Genomic DNA, 23,682 nt, shown 5'->3' with positions numbered 1-23,682 from the left:
TGCGTCCCTCCTCGGCTGGGAAAGAGGCACATCTCCCAACAAAACCACACGCAGACATCCAACCTGGGGAGCTCCGGGGTGGGGCTGGGGGCAGCGATGCAAGGAGCCAGGCTGCACCCTCTCTGCGCGCACGGGGGTTGGGGGCACAGACTCCACACCCAATCCGGCCCGGAACCAATTCCGACCCAGGGACTACGAGAGACCGCGGGCCCAGGGCGCGCATGCCGCACTCTCCAGGGGTCCAGGACGCTTGACGTTGCGGAGGGTCGCGCGATGGGGCTCGAAGAGAACAGCGGGCAATCCCCAAAGCTGTTGCCCTGGGGCACGATCCCTATCCACCCTATCGGACACCCCGAGGACCCCCAAATTCCGAGGCTCGGGTGCCCAATCCTCTGTCTTCTGCGTCGAGACGCGCCGGGAGCCCACCGGCCCAGTGGCTGCTACCTCCTGCAGGACGCGAAGCCCCTAGCGGCCTGACGGTGGTGGGGGGGAACCCACCTCTCCGCGCCCCCGCGTCCGGGGTCCCCGGCGCCGCGCAGCCTCGCGCCTGAGCGCCCCTCCGCCCCCGCGCGTTCTCCCCGCTGGCACGCAGGTGACTGAGTCCTGCGACCCCGCGCGCTCGTACTCCCCACCCTGGGTCCCCCGCGCCCCTAGGCGCGGCCCCTTACCTCGGAGCGGGCCGGAGCGGCCCCGCGGGGCCGGGCGCGGACTGGGCCGGGGAGACGCGCCTCCCGCCGCCGCTGGGAGACGAGGCGGCGAGCGGGCGCGGCGAGCTCCTCCCGGGCGGCGGCGGGAGGCGCTGCTCTAGCTGCTGCCGCCGCCGCCGCCGCCGCGGCTGCGGGTCTCCTGGCTCCGCGGCCGCCGCTCCTGGGCCGCAGCCGCGCGGGTCCCTCGGCTCCTGCGAGAGGCCGGCTGCTCGCGCGGCAAACTCTTCCGCACGCAGAGCCGGCGGGGAGAGCCGCCTCCGCCTCTGCCTCCTCCCCTGCCTCCTCCCTCCACCCTCCTCCCTTCCCACCTCCCCCTCCTCCCCCCCTCCTCCTCCTTCCCCTCCTTCCCTCGCCTGCCTCCGCCTGCGGGGTCTCTCCTGGCCCCGACCCAGCCTGGAACAAGCACCCCGCGCGCGCCGCAGGCAGACGGACCCCTGGACCCCTAGACCCCCGGTTTCCCTGGGCGGTGCAGACACCCGCGAATCCCCAGGCCGCCGCCGCCGCCTCTGCTGGGCTGCAAGGGACGCGCGGCGGGGTCGGGCCTGGGGCGCAGGGTCGGGGTTGGGCGCCGGGGCTGGGGCAGTGAGGGGTTGTGCTTCCAGGTGAGCCGGCCGGGAGGAGAGGCAAGTGGAGTAGAGGCTGCCAGCCGAGGTCCCATTAAAGTTGTCACTCGGGGGGAACAAGGAATCTTCCGCCCCCGCCTAGTGTAGACCCTCGCAGTGCGAGCCGCCACCCTGCTGTCCCGCGCAGGGGGTGAGGGGGGATGAGCACGCGACTATCACCCCCCTCCCCCCACACACACACTGTCCTCCAGGGTCAGGGCTGCGCGCGGGTCTCGACCCAGGGCACAAAGCGCGTCTCTGCGGGGACCACTGCGATTTCTCAGTGAGCTGCGGGGGTGCGGCCCGGGGGCAAGTGGGAGGTGGGGGGTCGGGGGAGATGCGGGCGAGCGGTGCTTGGCGGTCGGGGGAGATGCGGGCAAGCGGTGCTTGGCGGAGGACAGCAGCGACTGCTGGGGAGGAATAACCGGTGCCTGTCCTAAGGCGAACGTAGCTGGTCCGGAAAATGGGTCAAGGATGGAAAGGAACCGGCTAATTGCCCCCCTCCCCAGCAGGGGCACGTGGGGTGTGAGGCTGCGGCCAGGAGCGGGCACTCGGAGCTCCACTCTGCCTCTCCCTCCCCTCCGCCGCTGCCCTCCTCTCCTTTTGCACCAGTGCAGGAAATGTTCCACTGACCTACATATTTTTCCAAACATACGTGACCTTTTTTTTTTTTCCTCTGTGGGAGGAGACAGGCGAGAATCCAAGAAAAAGAAGCTGGAGAGAGAGGCGCGCGCGAGAAACAGGGAGGATTTTACGAAGGCTCCCGCAAACGCCAAGCGGAGGGAGGCAGAGGTGCAGGAACAGTCCCGGGTGGTGCTGTCTGATGCCCTTCGGGGCTCCCACACAGAGCCGGGTGAAAACCGGAGACCGTGAGCCCGGCCGAGGTCCGGAAACGTGGCCAGTTTCCCCTTCACCCGGGCGGCGGCGTTCACAGCGGGGGGGCGCCTGGGTGGAAGCCCCGGAGAGAGGAAAGGTCCCCCTGCACGCCCCCACGAGGTCACCGCTTCCCTAGCCTTAGGTGCCTGGCCTGGCGCAGCGCTCTGAGCGAGGCAGCCTTTTCCGGACGTCTCTCAGTCCCTCGTACATTCCGGCAAGTGGCTCTGGAAGGAAAGCGCCCCCGCTGGCCCATTTCTGTCATACTCGATTTTGTGGCCAAAAGGGGTCTCCTAGGGCCTTTGCCCCGAGCGCGCCAGGCGCCTGCGGTGGACTGGGGGTCGCCCCCGACGCGGTTCCTCTGGCTGTCTAGTCCTCTCCCTCGAGTTTGAGACGTGCCCTCTCCCGCGCAGATCCGACCAACAGCGCCTTATTTGGGCATGCAACCCCACACCGTCAATTAGATCAAAACGCTCACACAGAGCTCCTTTCTCCCCCCCTGTAAAGTAGGTCATTCTCTTTATTTCCCACTTGTAAATTATTTGTGTCTAATTCTCCTCCTGAAAAATAATCAGCTGCAAGGAGCTTTGAGCATCCTAAGAGCAGCTGTTATTCTCAGGCTTGCTTCTGACTTGGAGGGCTTTTCAAGAAAGAGGAGGAGGCATTTGGCCCGTCATGATTTTGAAGTCCCTCCCTTTCCAAAAGAAGAAACTTTTTTTTTTTTTTGATGTATTTTATTTTGTTTTGTTTTTCTACCCCATCCTTTTCCTCCAGGCAAGTAGGTTTCACGCCGCCTTTAGAGCGTGGCCATGACTAATATTACTAAAGGATGAAATTGTGTACTTCTAACCGGTTTTAAAGCAGAATTTAAAGTCACCTCCCTTCCTTTTTTGCTTTGGAAGAGATTCCAAGTCCCTTTTCCTACTCCCTTTTGGGAACATGTTGAACAAGCATTAAATGATCTTTTAGGAAACCTGGAATGTCCTGTAGTAATAACTCATCAAATAATTCTGCAGTGCAAGAAGTAGTTTTGCTGTGGTCTCTTTTTCTCTGTTGTCCAGTAGATGCCCCTACTAAATGTGGTTTCTGCCTTTATAGTCTTGGAGGTGATATGTATGTGGTTGTCGTATTTATTCCAAACTCCATCCCGTGTCCTAATGTTAATCCCACCCAGATGAGAAGGATACCTCTAAGCTAGGCCACATATCCTATCTGACCATAAGGCAGAGTGGATTCTGCATCACAGAAGCCAGTTAGACTAGGCCCTTTCCCTGACATACAGAAGAGAGCTGCAGAGGAGAGTTGACCCTATGTTCATTCTATGCATTTGACAGTTCAGTTCCTTTTACTGACATCTGTTGAAGCCTTCCCATGAGTCAGGCTGGGCTTGGTCTGTGAAGGATCAAGGGAACATTAAGGCAGTTTCTATACACAAAGGGTTTACAATGTTGAGGCAGGCATAAACATGAGCCAAATAGGGCTAGGACCAGAGAAGCCCTCCAAGTCAGAAGCAGATGCCCCATGGGTGCTGAGGAAGGACTCAGGATGAGCTTCCTGGAAGAGGTGGCATTGGTGCTTGGATTTTTTGTTAACCAAATAACAAAGCCAAGCTACAATAGATCATAATCCATGTATTCTTCAAAATGTGCGGCGTGGAGCAAAAGAGCCATTTCAAAACTGCATTGCCAGTTTTAGGACATTCTCACAGGGTTCCAGTCATTGGGCCTTTAAAAGAACATGGCTTTACTGATTGACTGTTGCCTGGATGTATTCAGGAACCCCAGATATTTTTCAAAGAATCCAAATGTATGGAAGGGAGGATCGAAAGTTTTTTGCAGTCAATTACATCAGTCTTTAGAGATATCAGTGAAATAATTCAACGTTCTTACACTCAAATTGGATATTCTTTTCCATCATAGAAGTTGAATCTGTGACACATCCTAATTTTAAATATGGATACATTAAAATTTCAAAATATGTATTGGGTGACTATGGGTGTTTACCTGTGGTATTACCTAAGGGCAAGAATGTGTGGGCTGCTATACGAATTACGGCGCTAGCCTAGGGCTTGGGACTCTTGTTGGGTGTATATGTTCAATGACTTCAGCACAAGCTTTGGAACAGACAAAAAGAACAGGGTTCCATGCCAGATGTTAGCACAGTTTTTCTAGTTAATCACAAGGTGGGAAGGCCCTCTTCATGTGAATGTCCAGAAGTCCATTTGTGGGTTCTTATCTCTGATTATCAGTTTTCACTTCAAAACTCAAAAGAAAAAACACAATGCCATGCACCGTTGGATAGAATAACATTATGCTAGAGAAGAAAATTGTAGCAACCAAGGCAAAGGGAAGTTGGGTCAGTATAAACATGAAGAAGAGGACTTAGAACCCACTAATTGGAGAGTGACTCAGAGGCCAGGGCTTATGAAGAGTACCTTTGAAAGCAAGACTGAGGAACGCCTATCCTGTGTTTCAAATATCAAGATTAGGCCAGTTACAGTGGCTCGTGTCTAATCCCCAGCACCTTGGGAGGCTGAGGTAGGCAAATTGCTTGAGCTCAGGAGTTCGAGACCAGCCTGGGCAACACGGTGAAGCCCCGTCTCTCAAAAATAAATAAATAAATTTTAAAAAAGAACCAATATCAAGGTTAGCACCTTGATGTGCTGGTTCTGCATAAGCTTCATAGAATAGAACAGGGCTGGAGGCAGCAGGCTCTCGCCCTCCCGCCTGGGCCAGAGGATGCTACCAGGAGACAATCAAGGCCTTGTACAGCCTGCCTGGTGGGGTTAAGACTTGACTTGGCTTTTGTGCCTATTAGATCATGTGGTTGGCAAACTAAAGAATGAAGTAAGATTTCCTTACAAAGACCGTGTGGAGGAGCCAGGGAGGAAAACTGGGCTGGAGGAGTCTGGAGGTGACAAAGCCCTAAAGCCTTAGCACAAACATACACACACACACAAATCTGAAAAAGAGGTGAGATTATTGCCAATACGGGCACTTAAGAATAATATTTCCTTATGCTTAAGCCCCCCTGAGGAAGTTCTTTCGTGTCTACTTTCTCTAACAATAAGGTGTGATTTTAGATCCTGTCTACTTCTAAGAGGATTTTCATAAATAGACATTATTGTTTTGAGCCACTTTTGAACTCTAAAAAACTGGAAGAAAATACAGAAAGGTCCCATACACCCCCTCTCCATGCACAGCCTCCCCGACTATCAGCATCCCCTCCCTCAGTGCTGTTTGTTATATACATTGACACATCATAACCACCTAGAGTACATAGTTGACTTGAGGGTTCACTCTTGGAGTGTTTGGCCAAATGTGTAATGACACAAATCCACCATTATAGTGTAATAGTGTAATACTGAGTAGTTCCACTGCCCTAAAAATCCTCTATTCTCTGCCTATTCATCCCTTCCTCCCCACTAACTACTGGCACCCACTGATCTTTTTATTGTCTCCATAGTTTTACCTTCTCTGGAATGTCATAGAGTTGGAATCACATGGTGTGTAGCCCTTTCAAACTGGCTCCTTTCAGTTAGTAGTATGCATTTAAGGTTCCTTCATGTCTTTTGTGGCTTGATAGCACTTTTTAAAAAAAATATTGAATACTATTCCATCATCTGGATAAGAGAATTTTTAAATGATATTTTACTTAATAATGTTTTCAGGAATAAAAGGTTACATTTATCTAATACTTATATGCCAGATATTTACATTACCTCATTTCATCTTCATAAGGTCCTATACAAAAAAGTATTTAATTATTTCCAGTTGGCAGATAAGAATCTGACTTAGAGGCTCAAGGTGCCCTCAGTCCCTTGGCAAATGCGAGGCAGAGCAGGACTTGAACCTGACTCTGATGACTGCCAAGCCTGGGCTTTCTCCCACCCAGCCCAGCACATCGCCACATCCAATGCCAACACAAAGATATTCACGGCATCACTCACTTCCCATGAGATCTTGCTGGATAACAAACTGATACCAAAGCAGCGTTACACACTTCTTGTCTCTGTTTTCTTTCATCCTCCCCTCAATGCATCAGTTATTAATATCTTTACTCCATTCTTAAAGCGGCTGTCTTCCAAGTGCTTGAAATAGAATTCCAGGGTAAAGGATGGGATTGGTAAAAGAGCAATACTAGGTCCCGATTCGTATAAGGAAATGAAGTCAGTGGGTCGATACATGGGTTATTGGCACACTGGCATCTCACCAAGGGCACTGTTTGGACTTTGGCAACACACTGGATGGGAGTGTTCTTTCGTAAACATACGCAGTCTTCAAACCAGCTCTGGGCTTCAGGTTGGGAAAGGATGCAAGTTCCTCTCATTAAATGGAAAGTTCGGGTGCAGGTCAAGCATGCCCTAAAGCCTTAGCACAAACACACACACACACACAAATCTGAAAAAGAGGTGAGATTATCGCCAATACGGGCACTTAATAATATTTCCTTATGCTCAAGCCCCCCATGAGGAAGTTCTTTCATGTCCATTTTCTCTAACAATAAAGTGTGATTTTAGATCCTATCTACTTCTAAGACGATTTACATAAATAGACATTATTGTTTTGAGCCATTTTTGACTCTAAAAAACTGAAAGGAAATACAGAAAGGTCCCATACACCCCCCCTCCACGCACAGCCTCCCTCCTGGCCCAAAAGTGTGGGACCAGTGCAGGTCAGCCCAAGGCAGGAGCTTTGCTCAGCTGTTACCTCTGGTCATCCTACTGGTTAAGGTAGTGGCTGGGGATGTAGCCTTGCTCACTGGAACAGGAGTTCCAGTGAGTTCCAGTGCTCAGCCCAAATTGTGAGTGCTCCAAGGAGGTATTTAAATGACCCCATCCCAGCCAAATAGCCATCACGAGGGAACCTATGGAAAGCAGAAGGGACACTGATTTCAGAGCATGTGGAAAATAGAATGAAGAAAAGTCTTTTGTGTACCAGGGTGCTGGGAGTTGTGGGGAGAGGAAGGTGCGAGGGCAGCAAATGTGGGGGAACTGTAAATGTACCAGAAGAATGGGAGGTGTTGTTTAGCTCCTGCAATTAGCTGAGAGGATTTCAGATGTCACTGTGGAGTTGGAGCTAAAGTGCATTGAATGTAGAAAAATCCATTTCAGCTCTTTCAGGTGTTTGCCCCTGGCCCTCCTTCATGGAGGCTCAAACAAACTTGAGATTTGCACTTTTCCTGTTGCAAGGAACACCCTTTAAGAACAGGGCCGAGAAACAGCTGTATGGAGGCTCAAGCAGCCATTGTCTTTAGTTGCTCTCAGCACCTGCCCGTTTAAGTCAACTATGAAGAAGCAATTTAATGTGTTTGCACACGTCTGTTTGTAAGAGCACATACACCCTAAGTGGGCACTTCCAGTCAGTTTCATAGTGTGGTTTTCTTCTCTCATTTAAAAATTCTCCGACTTCGGTGCAATGCTGTTTGTTCAGTTTCTACATTAACAAATGCATAATCTGCCATATACTTTGCCCAGGAAGAACATCTAGTGATATGAAATTCATTATACTAGTTCACTTGAAGTGAAAGCTAATTATAGAACAATGTTCTCCAAGGAGCTATTTATAGCCCCTCCCAAGTAGACAGCAGACAACGCATTTCCTGTATGGGTAAGGGTTGTTTTATTAGTGTGTGTTGTTGAAAGATTTTGGTGAGAAAAAAGCTTTTCTCAGTGGCCCCAGTTGAGCACTTGTGTGGACAGTGAACACAATTCCATGATAAAGACAACCTCATTTGATGTTGTTAATCACATGTGCTATTACATGGTGCTTCAGATTTCTTCCTGTCCAGTCAAATAAAGGCTTTAAAAGACACTTTTATCATGGCAACTAGGCTTGATTGTATTTTTACATTCCAGAAATTGGTAATTAAAGTCACCTTCCCTTTCTCTTAGTGAGTTCCAGATGGTTCAGGGTGTCTATATCTGGGATCAGTTATTAGGGCTTTTATTTAAAGACTTTTCACTTGAGAATTTAAAATGCCAATAAGTGACATTTTGTTTTCTTGACTCTTCATAATTCAGAGTAGTGGTTTTCAAAGTATGTTCTTTGGAAGAACAGCATCAGGATCACCTGTGAACTTGTTAGAAATGCAAATTTAGAAGCACCACCCTAGACTTGTGGAACCTGAAACCCTGGGGAGCCAGCCCAGCAATCTCTGTCAAACAACCTTTCCGGAGATTCTAATGCCTAGGAAGTTCATTCGAGGTCCACTGGTTTGTAGAGTTGGTGATGAGGCTGGTAGGGGGTTATTCAACAACTCTCTTATGGTTTGCACTCATTGTATTGATCTTCCTGTGCCAGGCCCTGGGCTAAGAGCATTAACTTATTTAATCTTCATACCTACCCCCTGAGGGCAATTTTCATATTATCCCATTTGACAGGTGATGGAATGGAGGCCTAGAGGTGTGGAGTTCCTTGCGTAAGGCAACATGGCTGGCAGGCAGCAGAGCCAGGTTGGACATGTGGGCCTCTCTGCCACCCACACCTGTGCTTTGAGCAGTCTACAGTTATGCTAGCTTGAGGGGTACTTAGTCAAGTGATTGATAAGAATTTTAAATAAGCCTTCCTCAATTTTCTCCCCATTTCTCAATTCTCTGGTCCTTTCGCTTTCTCTCAGTATCTCTTGCTCTCACTGTCTCCCCCTCCCTCCCTGATCCATGGACATGAGTACTTTAACATAGGACCATCCTATCATTGATCTCGTTCTCAGTAGCTCCTCATCACAGTCCAGTTTGGTCTAAAACACTATGTTTTAGACCAAACATAGTGTTTTAGACCAAAGTCTAAACATAGACATAGTCCAGAGTCTAGAACAGTGTTGAGCCACGACCTTCTGACTTCAGGGTGTGTGACGAACCAGTTGGCTGGATGTGGCTGTGAGATAAGGGGAAGCTGGCAGGGTGGGACATTGAGTTACAGGCATCCTATAACTCCCTGTGACTCCCCCTGTAATGTAACTGAAATGTACAGGGGATTTATGAACCACAGTGAGCTGTGCCTGCCACAGTGCAAAGCAAGTTCTGTGGGCATTGTTTGAACAAACTGGAGCTGGAAGTCTAAGGGAAATGACACTATCTTGGGTCACCAAGTCAAGAAGTAGATGTCTGTAGTCTAACATAAAAATAAAAATATTGGTATAGGACATGGATGACAAACGTAAAACATGAAGGAAATAGAATGAGAGCACAGAAATACACCCTTACATTTATGGTCAATTGATTTTGACAAGAGTACCAAGACAATTCAATGGGGCAAAGAGTAGTCTTGTCTTGTCTTGTCTTTCTTTTTTTTTTTCTTAGACAGAGTCTTGCTGTGTTGTCCAGGCTGGAGTGCAATGGCGTGATCTCAGCTCACTGCAACCTCCACCTCCTGGGTTCAAGCAATTCTCCTGCCTCAGCCTCCCTAATAGCTGGAATTATAGACATACACCACCATGCCCGGCTAATTTTTCTATTTTTAGTAGAGATGGGTTTTCACCAAGTTGTCCAGGTTGGTTTCAAACTCCCAACCTCAGGTGATCCACCTGCCTCAGCCAGCCAGAGTACTGGGATTACAGGCATGAGCCTCCACCCCCAGCCAAGAGTAGTCTTTCTAGCAAACAATAGTACTGGGACTGGATATCAAGACACAAATGAAGTTGGATCTCTACCTTGCATCATGTTCAAAAATTAACTCAAATGGATCAACTGCGTAAATATAAGAGTTAAAATGGTAAAATCGTTAGAAAATGTAGGCAGTAAAGCATCATGACCTTGAATTTGGCAAAGGATTCTAAAATTGGCAAAGGACTCTTGTATAACACCAAAAGCACAAGCAACCAAAGAAAAAGATACATTAGACTTCATCAGAAGTGACAACTTGTGATGATACTCTCTAGAAAGTGAGAAGACAAGCCGGGCGCAGTGGCTCAAGCCTGTAATCCCAGCACTTTGGGAGGCCGAGACGGGCGGATCACGAGGTCAGGAGACCGAGACCATCCTGGCTAACACGATGAAACTCCATCTCTACTAAAAAATACAAAAAACTAGCCGGGTGAGGTGGCAGGCGCCTGTAGTCCCAGCTACTCAGGAGGCTGAGGCAGGAGAATGGTGTAAACCCGGGAGGCGGAGCTTGCAGTGAGCTGAGATCTAGCCACTGCACTCCAGCCTGGGCAACAGAGCAAGACTCGGTCTCAAAAAAAAAAAAAAGGAAAGTGAAAAGACAGCCCATGAAGTGGGAGAAAATATTTGCAAAGCATATATCTGATAAGGGACTTGTATCTGCAATTATAAAAAAAAAAAACTCTTATAACTCAGTAATGAAAGACAAATAATCTAATTTTAAAATAGGCAAAAGATCTGAATAGATGTATCTATCATGTATAGAAAGTGTCCACTTGGCCAAAAAGGACATGCAAACATGCTCAACATTATGAGTCATTAAGGAAATGTCAATTGAAACCAAGGTGAGATACCACTTCACATTCATTAGGTTAATAAATAAAAGAAAATTGAAAATGACAAGTGTTGACGAGGATGTTGAGAAATTAAAACCCTCATACACTGCTGGTAGGAGTGAAAAATGGTGCAATCACTTGGAAAGCCATAGGATACCTCTTCAAAAAGTTACCCATTGAGTTACCATATGATTAGGCAATTCCAGTCCTAGATATGTACCCAAAAGAAATGAAAACAAATGTTCACACAAAAAACTTGTACAAGTGTTCATAGCAGCATTATTTGTAATAGCCAAAAACTGGAAACAGCCCAAATGTCTGTCAGTTGATGAACAGATAAACAAAATGTGGTATATCTATACATGAGAATATTATTCGGCCATGAAAAGGAATGAAGTACTGATACATGTCACCACACGAATGGATTTTGAAAACATTAAGTGAAAGAAGGCCGTCACAAAAGAAGACAAACAAGTTCAGTAACTGAGGATTCCTTTTATATGAAAGTCGAGTAGGTGAATCTATAAAATAGAAAGTAGATTTTTGTTGCCTATTTCTGGGGACATGGAGACTTGGAATGTGATGGATAAAGGGTATGGGGCTTTAGGGGGTAATGAAAATGTCCCAAAATTGATTGCAGTGAAGGTTGCATGACTGTGAACACGCTGAAAACCATTGGGTTGTACACTTTACATGGGTTCATTGTGTGGTAGGGGGGTTATGTCTGAATAAGGTTATTAACAGACAAATGAAAAATATAACTAACTCTTCCTTCTTGAAGCTTTGTTCATCCTTCCAACGTCATGCTTCCTTCACGCCCAGGCCTGACCTATCCTTCTCCTCCTCCTCATGCCTCTCCCCTTCTTCTTTTGCTTCTTCCTGCTGCCCCATAAGTGAGCACGTCTCCAAGGTTCTATCTTTAGGCTCTTGCTCTTCTCTTTCTCTCTGGGGAGAGCCCAGCCCTGTGGTTCTTTTCCAAAGTCTCTCTCATCTGTACCTCTGATCCTGACAGCTTCTCTCAGCTCTACTCCCACACTCCCAACTGCCTGCTGATATTTCCATTTGGACGTCTCCAACTTATCTTATCTAACACTACATCGATTCCTTCTTCCCCCTTCTCCCTACCCTAGCTCTTTCTCCCAACCTCAGTAGTCCTATTCATGAGGTTACTTTTCTCCCAGTTATCTGAACTTGAAGCTGAACTCTGCTTTGGACTCTCTCTCCCTTGTCTTCCCCCGTTGTTCAGTCACTGAATCCCAGTAGAGTCTTGCTTCCACCTCCTGCTTTCACTCAGCTCTTCCTTCCCATTCCCACTGTCTCTGTCTCCTGCAGTTTAGCCCTAATAGGGAATATTCACTAACCTTCTTACTGGTCATAGTAGCTGCAGAATATGAATTGTAGAAGAAAAAGGATGTAGATATGCAGCTGAAGGGAGGGCTTCAAAATTCCTGCTGTGACCTCCATGCTGGAGGTTTTGCAAGACAGTTCCACAAAAGAAGATAAAACCCAAGGGCCTGGAGAGAAGCCTGTTCAAGAAGGAGGTTGTCTTGGGAAAATGGAAAGACATCCAAGGGAGTGGGTTCAGAGAGCCCCATTAACAGGCCTGATATTGAGCCAGTGGACACTGGCACCGCCATACTGGTGGTTAACATGCTAAACTATTTCGTACCGGTTGCTAAACAGCCACCGTCCTGAGCCCCCGATGGTCTCCCACCTTCCTGCTGATCCTGTAAGACTCCCCGAAACTCCCCACCACATGGCAATAAGAGGCCCAGGGCCCTGTGGACGGCTGTGCAGTGGTATCGCTCTGACTCTAGAACTTCTGGCTTCTCCAGTGGCTGTCAAATCAAGTCCACACTCCTTGGCATTCTTGGGGTCCATCTTTTTTTTTTGAGATGGAGTCTCACTCTGTCGTCCAGGTTGGAGTGCAGTGGTGCCATCTCGACTCATCACTGCAACCTCCACCTCCCGGGTTCAAGTGATTCTCCTGCCTCAGCCTCCCTAGTAACTGGGACTACAGGCATGCACCACTATGCCTGGCTAATATTTCTTTGTATTTTGAGTAGAGATGGGGTTTCACCATGTTGGCCATTCTGGTCTCGAACTCCTGACCTCAAGTGATCTGCCGCCTCAGCCTCCCAAAGTGCTGGGATTACACGTGTGAGCCACCGCGCCTGGCCTTTGGGGTCCATCTTAATCCAGCGATAACCCAGCTTCCTGGTCTATCTTCCTCTCCTCCCTACAGTGAGGTCCCTGGACAGTATGGACTTTTGCTCTCCCAGCACCACATCTTTGCGTTTGCCTTTCTTCCCTTCTCAGTCTGCTGAAACTCCTCCTGCTCCTTGAGGTCTTGATCATGTGCCACCACTTCCAAGAAGATGTCGCTGAGTCCTGTCAGAAGTAGCGTTTCTTCCTCATGGCACACGTATGTACACATATATACATATGTACATATTCTTGTATGTATTTTTATGTCCATGTATATGGTCAAGTGCATAAAAATGGTTCTATCAGTTAAGATTGTTTTCCATACAGAAAAAGAACTCTGCTTCCAGGGCGTGGGCCTCAGATGCCCTGTCTACCTACCATACTTATGAATCTGGTCAGTTCATCCAGCCTCATGGCTGGAAGTTCTGTCCAATCCATGGGCCACTGGCTCCCAGATGAGTAGCTCCAGCCTTAAATACCCCATTGCCTACTTGGCAAAGTAAACTTCCTAAGTCCTAACTTAGGCAGTGGGAGAATGGCGTCCAACATATGCAGAATTCACAGCTTTTCCCTGCTACACTTCATACTTAAATGTCTCTCTTAAATTAAACCTCATGTGCTTTGAGTTGTAAGCTCTAGTGTGTCTGTCAGCAAAATATTTTAACAGCTTCCATTTTTAATTTTTATTTTATTTATTCATTTTAAAAATTTTTATAAATTTAGGGAGTACAAGTACAGATTCCTTACAAGCATTTATTGCGTAGTGGTGAAATCTGTATTTTGGTTAAAAAAAAGTAGTGACACTTCTAGCTTTCCTGAACTGGTGAGCAGAAAGGACATTTCATGTACAAAGTCAATGTCTAGTTGAAATAAGAGAGAATAAAATTGCAGTGCCCTATCAGGGGCTTCCAAGTGGACAAGAGCTCTCATTTTATATCCTAGATCCCAGTCAAGGGCTTCAGAGTTGGTTCCGTTCCAATGACGTCTCCTGGCATTCTCAGGTTCAGAGAGTGTTCCTGGCTGCCCTTCCTCCCCTCTGCAGCACAGCCTCATGGCCTTAAGTCCTGCACACAGGGATATTTGGTTGCATGATAGAGACGTGGAGGCAATTTTAGGAAGATTTGAGTTCTCGCTATGTGCCGGGTGCTGTACATGTTGACACTTAATGCTCACAACCACCTGTTCAGGCCAGTACTTCTCTCTTTAGCTGATGAGGAAACTGCAGCTCATAGAGATTCAGTGAGGTTCCAGATGCCATCCCCCATGTACGCAGTAGGCCTGGAATGGATGGAGAGTTGTGCATGGTGATTATGCATGCAGCCTCCTGTTGAGGTCCTGTCCCTGATTCCCTTGGAGAAGTTTCCCACCCCCTGGCTCCCCATTGACCGCCTTCCTCTCTCCCTCCTGAGCCCCTGGGAGTGCAGGGTCTCGACGCATCCAGCCACCTGACCACCTTCTCCCCTCCTCACAGCATCTATCCCCTCATTGTTCTCCGGGGTGGCCCGTTTCCCTCATTAGTCTCCAGGGAACTGTGGTCCAGCCATGCCCCCTTCATGTTCAGTTCCACACCAGTCAGACCACAATCACCTGGGGTCATCTGGGATGTCCAGGTTCAGATACACTCATGCCAAGATTCTAGCAGAGGCAGATTGCAAATGGTCAGAATTCCTGTTGAGTTCAAATGAATGAATTGAAAAGTCCCGGAAGCAGCACTTAAATCCTGCCTTAATCACCGAGTGAAAGGATAGCAAGTTGGCTGGGGGTGCAGCAAAGAGGGATGAGAGGCCACTCAGGGCCTCCATGTCAGATCTAAAAGCAGCTGCGGATGCCTCGGAGTGTCCCATTGCTGTGCAGCGAGTCTGTGCAGATGTCCATGGTGGCATTGCTTCCTTTTTTTTAATGTCACCTTACGCCTCCTCCTGACCCTTGTCATCCAGGCTTGCCTGTCCTGTGTCCTGGGCCTTTAAGGCAGTCTTTATTTCCTACCAGAGGAGCATGTGTTGTGGAAAGTTATCCATGGTAAAGGAATCCTGTTCACATGTTGGTGAACTTGTGTATGACCTCTGTTAAGTAACATAATGGGTTAACCAGGGCTCTAGCATTCAGCTGTGCAGGTTGTGCACTGCACAACTCAGGGGATTAGTCGTATAAACTCATGATCCACTCAAAATACCCTAGAACTCAGGAAGCTCTTAGGGTGATGATGCAAAGGGTGGGAGGTTGGTACCTTTGCATGGGGACTCTGGAAGGGATGATATATTTTGCAGGAGGAGACAAGCATAACCTGTGGCAGGATCAAGAGCTTTAGAAATAGGCCCACCTGGCCTTGGATTTCATTGTCACCATATCACCACTGAGTGCCTGGATCACCCAGGCAGTTTACTCAACTTCTCTGACTCTGTAAAAGGGAGGATGGGGAAGAGTTTTCAAGTTTGGGATGGGGGTGGTGAGAGCTAAATGAGATGATATGAGTGAGGCACCCTGCAAAGAGGACACTGACACATGTAACTGTCTTTTTAAAGATGGGCTTTTGGCAGCACTTCCTGTCCTATCGTGCGGGCAAGCTCTTCCTTCATTCTCCGTGCTGGGGTGGCCCCTTTGGCTCTGGTCCTGCATTATTGGCCTCTGCTTCCTGCATTATTTCAGTCCTTCCTCTGCTGGGAAAGGGAAAAAATTATTTCAGTCCTTCCTCTGCTGGGAAAGAGACCCATCTGAAGGATTCCTTAACGCCTGAATCCAGACACAGAGAGCTTCGGGCAGTTGTGCATGTGCGCGCGCACACACACACACACACACACACACACATACACACCCCTTTATTGTGATGAAACAGGCATAATAAAAATTTACCATTTAAATCATATTTTTGTGTACAAGTCAGTGGATTAAGTACATCATATTGTGCAACCATCACCCCATCCATCTCCAGAAGTCTTTTCATCTTGCAAAACTTGAATTCTGTACTCATTAGCACTAACTCCTCACTCCCCCTCCCCCAACCCCCAGCCCCTGGCAACCTCCGTTCTACTTTCTGTCTCTATGAATCTGACTACTCCAGGGGCCTCATGTAAGTGGAATCATACAGTGTTTGTTCTTTTGTGATTGACTTGACTTCACTAGGATGTTGTCAAGGTTCATCTATGTTGTAGCACGTGTCAGAATTCCCTTCCTTTATAAGGCTGACTACTATCTTATTGAATGTATAGACCACACTCTGCTTATCCACTCATCCATTGATAGATGCTTGCGTTGCTTTCCTCTCTTGGCTACTGCGAGTAGTGCTGCTGTGAACATGGGTGTACAGAGAGATCTGTTCAAGTCCTTGCTTTCAAGTCTTTTGAGGATATACCCAAAGAGCAATGGCTTGATCACATAATTCTATTTTTAAATTTTTGAGGACCTGCCATATTGTTTTTCATAGGGACTGCACCATTTTATATTCCCACAACAGGGTACGAAAGGTCCAATTATTCTCCATCCTCTCCAACATTTGGTATTTTTCTGTTTTTCTTAAATAGTAGCTATCCTAATGGGTATTATAAATATATTTTAGAAATTAATAATGCATGCCTTCTTGTAGTTTTCTTGATTTCTTCATAGTCACCTCCTTCGATTGCTGAGGGCGGAGAGATGGAAATTTCTCCATCTTCTCAGAAGTGGTGGGACAGAGGAGTCCCCAGAAGTGCACACCTGACTCAGTCTGTCCTGAAGACAGGGGGACAGTGGGGTGAGAGGAAGCACAAACTAGGTTCAGTTGTTCCTCCCGAGTGAGGTTCCAGGAAGAGCTCTGAAGGGGATAGCCCCAGAAGACAATGATTTTGTCTTGCAGATGTGTCTTTAGTATCCCCATGAAAGCAATGTATGTTTGCACATTTTTTTATTTGGGCACAATTTTGGCACTCCACTAACTTCAAGTAATAGAATTGCTCTTTCATTCAAAGCAATCATTGGCAATCTAGTGCTGGTCTTTTTTTCTTTTCTCTCTCCTCTCCCCTCCCCTTCCCACCCTCCTTTATTTTTTTTTTCATAAAATGGATGCTGAATTATCACCATAAAGAAGTAAAGAGGCCAAGAGCAGCCTGCCCCCAGCTTGAAGAATCCTGACGCACTGCCGTTAGGGAATCGCCATACCAAACACCAGAGGTTTGTGTGGGCCATGCGGCCTGGGGAAGTTGCCTTCTCAGATGAGTGTGGCCCAGGCTCTGCCCTGGGCTCCAAGCACAGCATCCCCTGAGACGGTGCCTAGAACTGACTCTTGTGGCAGGACTTGGCCATCTGACAGCAATCATCTGCAATCTGTCCTGAGCTATCTGCTGAAGAACTCTGCCACTTGGAACCCCAATGTGGCCTTTCCTGCCTCTGCTTCTGATACCATCTGGCTCTGTGTCCCCACCCAAATCTCATCTTGACTTGTAATCTGAGTTGTAATTCCCATGTGTTGGGGAGGGACCTGGTGGGAGGTGATTGGATCGTGGGGGTAGTTCCCCAGGCTGTTCTCACGATAGTGAGTGAGTTCTCGTGAGATCTGATGGTTATGCCCCTTCACCTGGCACTTCTCTCTCCTGCTGCCTTGTGAAGAAGGACATATTTGCTTCCCTTTCTGCCATGAGTGTAAGTTTCCTGAGGCCTGTGGAACTGTGAGTCTATGAAACCTCTTTCCTTTATAAATTACCCAGTCTTGGATATTTCTTTATAGCAGTGTGAAAACAGACTAATACATTTCCCAGACTTTTCAAATAGCCCTCTCTCCCAGCTGCACTGGTAGCCCTCAGGAGAAAGAACAGGAGAATTCTGCACACTTCCACTGGACTAGAAATGACGTGAAGAATAATGCAGGAAACAAGAGGATGAGAGAAGACTGTTCACTCAATAACCCCTGGCTTTCCTGGCCTGAGTCACCCTGAAAGCCCTGGAACCCCACCCTTCCCTCCACTGTTCATAGATGGAGGATTTGGGACGCACACCTTCGCCGCATGCCCGCTACAATAAGCATCTCTCTTCTGGTTGCTGTGTCAGTCAGCAATTATTAAGGATCACACCTTGACTTTTCACCCACATTAGTTAAAAAGATAGATCAAAGCAATCGAGAATGTGTGATAGCCATAGAGAGAAGATAGCAGCAGGCAGTTTTTAAAGATGAATTTTGATTTAAATCCTGATATACACCTCCACAACTGCCTGCACTTCCCACTTCCTAACAGTCAGATCCAGGAGAAGGTTACAAGGACCGCTGGGAAATAATAGTTCTCCAGCTCCTTCATGTGCAGGGCCTGAGCTACCCAGTAGGGCTTCTGTAATAAGTAAGTGGCGTTTCCATCTGAGTGCCGGAACCAACGGGAACAAGCCCCTGCGTGGGTGTGGGAGTCATAGCGGGGCTCTTGGGCCGAATTTACATCCTTCGTCTGCAATTAGCCCGTCGCTCCTTCTGAGAACACGAATAGTTCACTCTGTCATAAATGAGAATGCTGTTCTCACCCCAATGGGAGGGAAGATGCCCAGAAACATGTTTAATGGGTTTTATTTGATACTTAGAAACATTGCAGTGATTTTCTGTTTCCAAAAAGGACATGTTGATAACTTTTCCATATGGTAGTTTTCTGCTATGACTGCTAGTGGCTTGGCAATTTTGAATATTAAATTCCGAATGGTAAGCAGAATTCCATCCAGTTTTAAATCCAGAAGACCAGTTATATTTTTAGAGAAGTCATTACTTTTGTGTTTGTTCATATTGAAAAAGTATCTCTTTGTCACTGCTATGGTCCAAATGATGTGTCCCCTCTGCTTCCAAAATTCATAGTTTGAAATCTTTACCCCCAAGGTGGTGGTGTTAGGAGGTGGAGCCTTTGGAAGGTGATTCAGTCATGGGAGTGGAGTCTGTATGAATTAAATTCACGCCCTTACAAAAGAGGCCTGAGAGAGACCCCTGGCCCCTTCAATCCTATAAGGACGCAGTGAGAAAGTCTACGAGCCAGGAAGTGGGCTCTCATCAGAAAACCCTACTGGCAGCCTGATCTTGGAATTCTAGCCTCCAGAACTGTGAGAAATAAACATTTCTGGTTTGGGTTTTTTTCTTCTAAGAGACGGGTCTTGCTCTGGAGTGCAGTAGCATGATCATGGCTCACTGCAGCCTCCATCTCCTGGGCTCAAGTGATCCTTTCACCTCAGCAACTGCCATCCCCCCATCCCCTTGTCCCCCCTCCTCAAGTAGCTGGGACTACAGGTGCACCACCGCACCAGGCTAATTTTTTTTGTTTTTTGGTGGAAATGAGGTCTTGCTATGTTGTCCAGGCTGATCTCAAACTCCTAGGCTCAAGTGGTCTTCCCAGGTCAGCCTCCCAAGCAGCTGGGAATACAGGTGCGTGCCGCCATGCCTGGCTAATTAATTTCTGTTGTTTATAAGCCATCAGTCTATGGCATTTTGTTATAGTAGTCTGAACAGACTAAGACAGTCCCCAATCCCACAGTTATCCCATCTTCTCAGATGTGGTTCCAGGCTCATGAAAGCCCTGGGGGATGGACTCAAAGGCACCCTCGGAGGCCTGTGGTTCTCATGGTTCAGAGTCTCCGGCATCGCATTTCCCCGCGCTACCTTTTCCAATTCCAATAACATTCTGTGCGTCAGCGTTGCCAGGGCAGATGCAGCCAGGCCCAGGATAGAAACCTTTTTTTCCAGGCAGAGATGACTCTCATGCAAGCAGGCCAGCTTCCCTGCCCAGCAACAGGCTGTCTCACACAACTGAAAGATTCAAAATGCCTTTTCCTAAAAATATCCAAGAAGACTCTTAGAAAAATTGTTTAGTATCGCTTGTTTTTCTCTCTTACGGGTGGTATTCGTAGTAGAAGAAATTACATTTATGCACTTAATAGAGATAATGAAGATGATCTTAACAATGGTATTAGCTCTGGAAATAACCCAAATATGGGTGATGTCTGATATGAAAGCCTATCTTCAGCCTGAGATTTCTACAACTTTTGAATTGATTTACAACCCTCCCATTAGAATTGTGATTTTCATTTGTAAAAGGCAGGAAATTCATACATGTCAAGCCTGAATGACTACTTAATGTAAAAGATAAATGAAAACCAGCCTTTTCAGATGCAACTTCGGCACAACCCTTCACTTTTGTAACTTTTTTCTTTCTTCTGTGCCTCTGTAAATTAAGCCATTTTCAGCTCAAGGACTGAGGCAAAGCGATGCTTTGAAAATCTTGTTTATATTTATTTATGCCGGACACTAGGCATGCCGTAACATACCAACGTGCTGATGCCGGGTTGTAACTTTAAGCAAATCACTTCACAAAAACATTCCTAGACTGGGTCTCTAGGCAAGGGCTTCCCTGGTACATTTTATCTCAGGGATCTGTAAAATGTGACAGACTATATGGGTCTGGGTTCTTAGTTGTAGGTAAAAGAACCATCTCTGTTTAAGCAGAGAGTTATGAGGGATGGAGCCAGCCTTCAGAATTGTTGGCAAGGATGAAAAAAGGCTCTACGATAAAATCACAGGAACAATGTCCAAAATCACCCCCACAGAGCTGGGTACCAAGGAGGTTGCTGTCACAGCAACCCAGGATCGGGCTGCCTAGGCCTGGACTGGTACCAGCCCACAGAGCTGGGTACCAAGGAGGCTGCTGTCACAGCAGCCCAGGACCAGGCTGCCTGGGCCTGGACTGGTACTCGCAAGTGAATCTGCCCTCTCTCCATGCAAATCATTTCAGAATCCAAGTTGCCTGTGCTTGCATACGATCTGTAGTTCCTAAGTCTCACCCTGATCCCTAGTTGCCAAGAAATCTGGAAAATGTAAACTTGAGCTTTCCAGCTCCTTCTGTGCAGGAAAGTGCATTAGAGTGGGAGAGGAATGGAGGTTGAAAAAGTCAACTCAAAGTAGCTACCACATGTGAAACAGAAACAGAGCGGCACATGGTGGGGAGGGTGGCTGGGAGAGATGGGGAAGGAACAGACGACACAGGCTGGGCACATGAAACTCATCTTTCAGCTGCTTTGGACAAGGTTTAGCCCCCAGAGAATACAGGTTGAACCAGTTGGTGGAGAGGCTAGGATTGGTCAGTGATCAGAGTATCCTGGAGAAGTTTAACCAGCACAGTGCCTCACGGGCCTGCTGGTGCCCCTTCAGGTCCACCTTACAAGGTACACTGCAGGCAGGTCAGAGAATGTCATTACCAGTTGGGTCTCCTGTCTGGGGAGGGCTCCTGGCCTCTTCTCTCCCTATCAGGCATCCAGAGGCCTCTGGAGTCCCCCATCCCTTCCTCACCCAGTCCTCCCCTGTGTCCCGGTCTTCTCCTGGGTGGCCCTGGCTCTTGGAAGGTGACGGGTGCTTCTCCTCCAAGCTGGGGCCCAGTTTGTGCCTCCTCATCATCTGAAGTGGAATGTGCAAGATCAGGCGTTTATTTCCATGTGTAGCTTGAGAAAGCCATCTCGTGACAGTACAGCTATTCCTTTTATGTTTGCTTGTCTCTTTTTAGTTGGCTTTCATAAAAATCACCAGATTTTAAGGGAATTGTGGATATATTTGAAAGAGGCAGTAATAACAATGGCCTCATTGTATTTTTACTACACTTTTGCATCTGCCTATACAACCATCTTGTGGGCTAGGTTCATCTTCAACTTATAGATGAGGAAACTGACGTTCAGAAAGGTTAAGTGACTTGTATAAAGTAACACAGCAGCTCCAGTCCAATCACTGTCTCGTGACGCTCACGTAGGAGGTTCTTTCCTCAAATACCTTACTCTCTTGATGGAAAGATATGAACAATAGAAGCAAATGGGAGGCTTGCTATTGGTGAGGGATGTGTGTGAGAGTGTATGTCTGCGTGAAGGGTGCATGCAGATTTTTATGAATTTTACCTAAATGTACAGACTGTATATTAATCCAACCACGGTGCACGGCAGGTAGGACGTTGCATTTTCAATTGAGATCTTGCACCGTGGCAAGTTCTCTGTCATTATTCCATTGCGCTACCTTAACAAAGCAAGGGTGGTGGCAGGAGTCAGGCCAGGACTGTACACATGCTTTTTATGTGCCACATGGGGCCCATTGGCAAGAGGCCTGCAGAGAGCTGATGCTCCAGGGAGCTAGAAAACCCTGATCAGTACATGATGCGGTCAGAGGCTATGAAGCATCTGTCTGGAAGAATGAATATTGCCTGACTTTGCCTGCTAACCCTCACTCTGGACTGGCATTTCCATTTGTCATCTTGTGTCACTAGTGAATTAAATGATGAAGGGGATATGTGTCTTAACCAAGGTCCTTTAGCGAGTGAGTAGCCTGAGGGACCTGGTAGGTAAGGTGACTGTCTCTGGACGAACCCTGTGGGCACAGGGAGCATCTATCTGTGTTACTCCCTGGAGGGAAGGACCCTTCGGCCAGGGGCAGAGGTTCCTGAGAAGGGCTAGTCCCCGAGGAAAAGGGCCGAGAGTCAGAAGGGAGCCTGGCAGGCATGGCAAGAAGCTGTGGAGGGGGAGATAGGGAAGCATAGATGGTGCCAAGTTCACTCATCCATGGAGCATCCTTCCCTACGGAGTGCACATGACACTGGGGACACTGAGCTGCCCTTTACCAAAGGACTCTTGCTTTTGAGAGGGTTCTACTAATTACGATATGGACTATGACAATGATAATCAATAACACCTAACATGTGGAGAGTCATATTAGCCAAGGCCCGCTCTCAACCAGGAGGGCTTTATCTTATTCTACCACCTACAGAGCATATGCAACTGCAGGACCTCATTTGGTCTGCATGACAGTTTCTGGAGACAGAAAGATCAGGCTGCTGCTGGCTTTTTAGTGAGAATCTCTAAGGCTCAGAGAAGTGAGACTCAACCTTCCTGCTCTATCCCCCAGCACTCTTTATTTCCATAACACCAATGGTTTTGAGCCAGAGGCACATTATATTAAAGCAAAGGGAAGGAAAACAGTGAAAACAGGGCGGGGGAGATACAGAGTTCCCTATCCCCCAGCCCCACCATCCAGAGCCAAGAGCTCACTCCCTCACCCTCCTGCAACCAGACACAGCATACAGCACATCTTCCTGACCCAACTCATGGGAAGCCTGTTGGTTCTCTCAAGTCTTCTGCCCATCAGCAGGTGGCTTCCTGTGTTATGTCCTCCCCACCTGCCCGCGCAGAGTCTCCACTGGCTTTCTGCTACCGTAGTGCCTTGTGAGGAAGCCACCTGACCATGCCATGGTGGGCGACAGACCACTTGCCCACCGGCTCCCAGTGCAACTGGAAAGCAGGTCGGAAGGTCAGCCACCCGACAGTCCCACACTCTGTGTAAAACACTGTTTCCTGGCCCCTGAACATGGTCCTGATCCCCGCTCCATCCTCCTGTACACACACCAAGAAAAGGTGGCCCCAAAGTTGAGATCATTGCTCTCATCCAGGCTTTAGGTATTCCAGAAATTACGGCTATCACAAGTCCCTGATGCTCCAGGACACAAGGCAAAACTCATCAATTGTCAGAGAAAGGGCAGACACCGTGCTGAGCCTGGAAAGTCCGGTGGGATTTGGAGAGGCGTGGTGGGAAATGTCCAAGTATTTTTGAAACTCTTCATGTTGTATTACAGGTTTAGAGACTATCAGAAAACAGCGTTAATTCTATTAGTTTTCTAGGGCTGCTGAAGTAATTACTAAAAACTGAGTGTCTTAAAACAACAGAAATCGATTTTCTCACAGTTTTGGGGGCTAGAAACCTAAAGCTACACTTTAGGATCCTTCCTTGCCTCTTCCTAGCTGCTGGTGATTGCAGGCAATCCTTGAAGTTTGGAGCTTGTCGAAGCATCTCTGATCTCTGCCTCTCTTGTTGCACAGCGTGCTCTGTGTTTGGCTCTGTGTCC

At 47.8% G+C, this 23,682-nt stretch overlaps 1 protein-coding gene across 1 annotated transcript in view; it reads right to left on the bottom strand.

Moving 5' to 3' along the window:
* NPAS2 (neuronal PAS domain protein 2) overlaps positions 1–974 on the bottom strand; it is a 179,177-nt gene extending 178,203 nt beyond the window's left edge. Inside the window, exon 1 of the mRNA XM_033239052.1 lies at positions 669–974. The gene's annotated coding sequence lies outside the window, so the exon portion shown is untranslated. The remainder of the gene's footprint in view (positions 1–668) is intronic.
* Between the last annotated feature and the right edge of the window lie 22,708 nt (positions 975–23,682).

The sequence above is a fragment of the Trachypithecus francoisi genome, unplaced genomic scaffold, assembly GCF_009764315.1.
Source record: "Trachypithecus francoisi isolate TF-2019V2 unplaced genomic scaffold, Tfra_2.0 Lachesis_group17, whole genome shotgun sequence".
NCBI classification, from domain to species: domain Eukaryota; kingdom Metazoa; phylum Chordata; class Mammalia; order Primates; family Cercopithecidae; genus Trachypithecus; species Trachypithecus francoisi.
The sequence above is the reverse complement of the archived record's forward strand: the minus strand, read 5'-3'. Positions and strand labels throughout refer to the sequence as shown.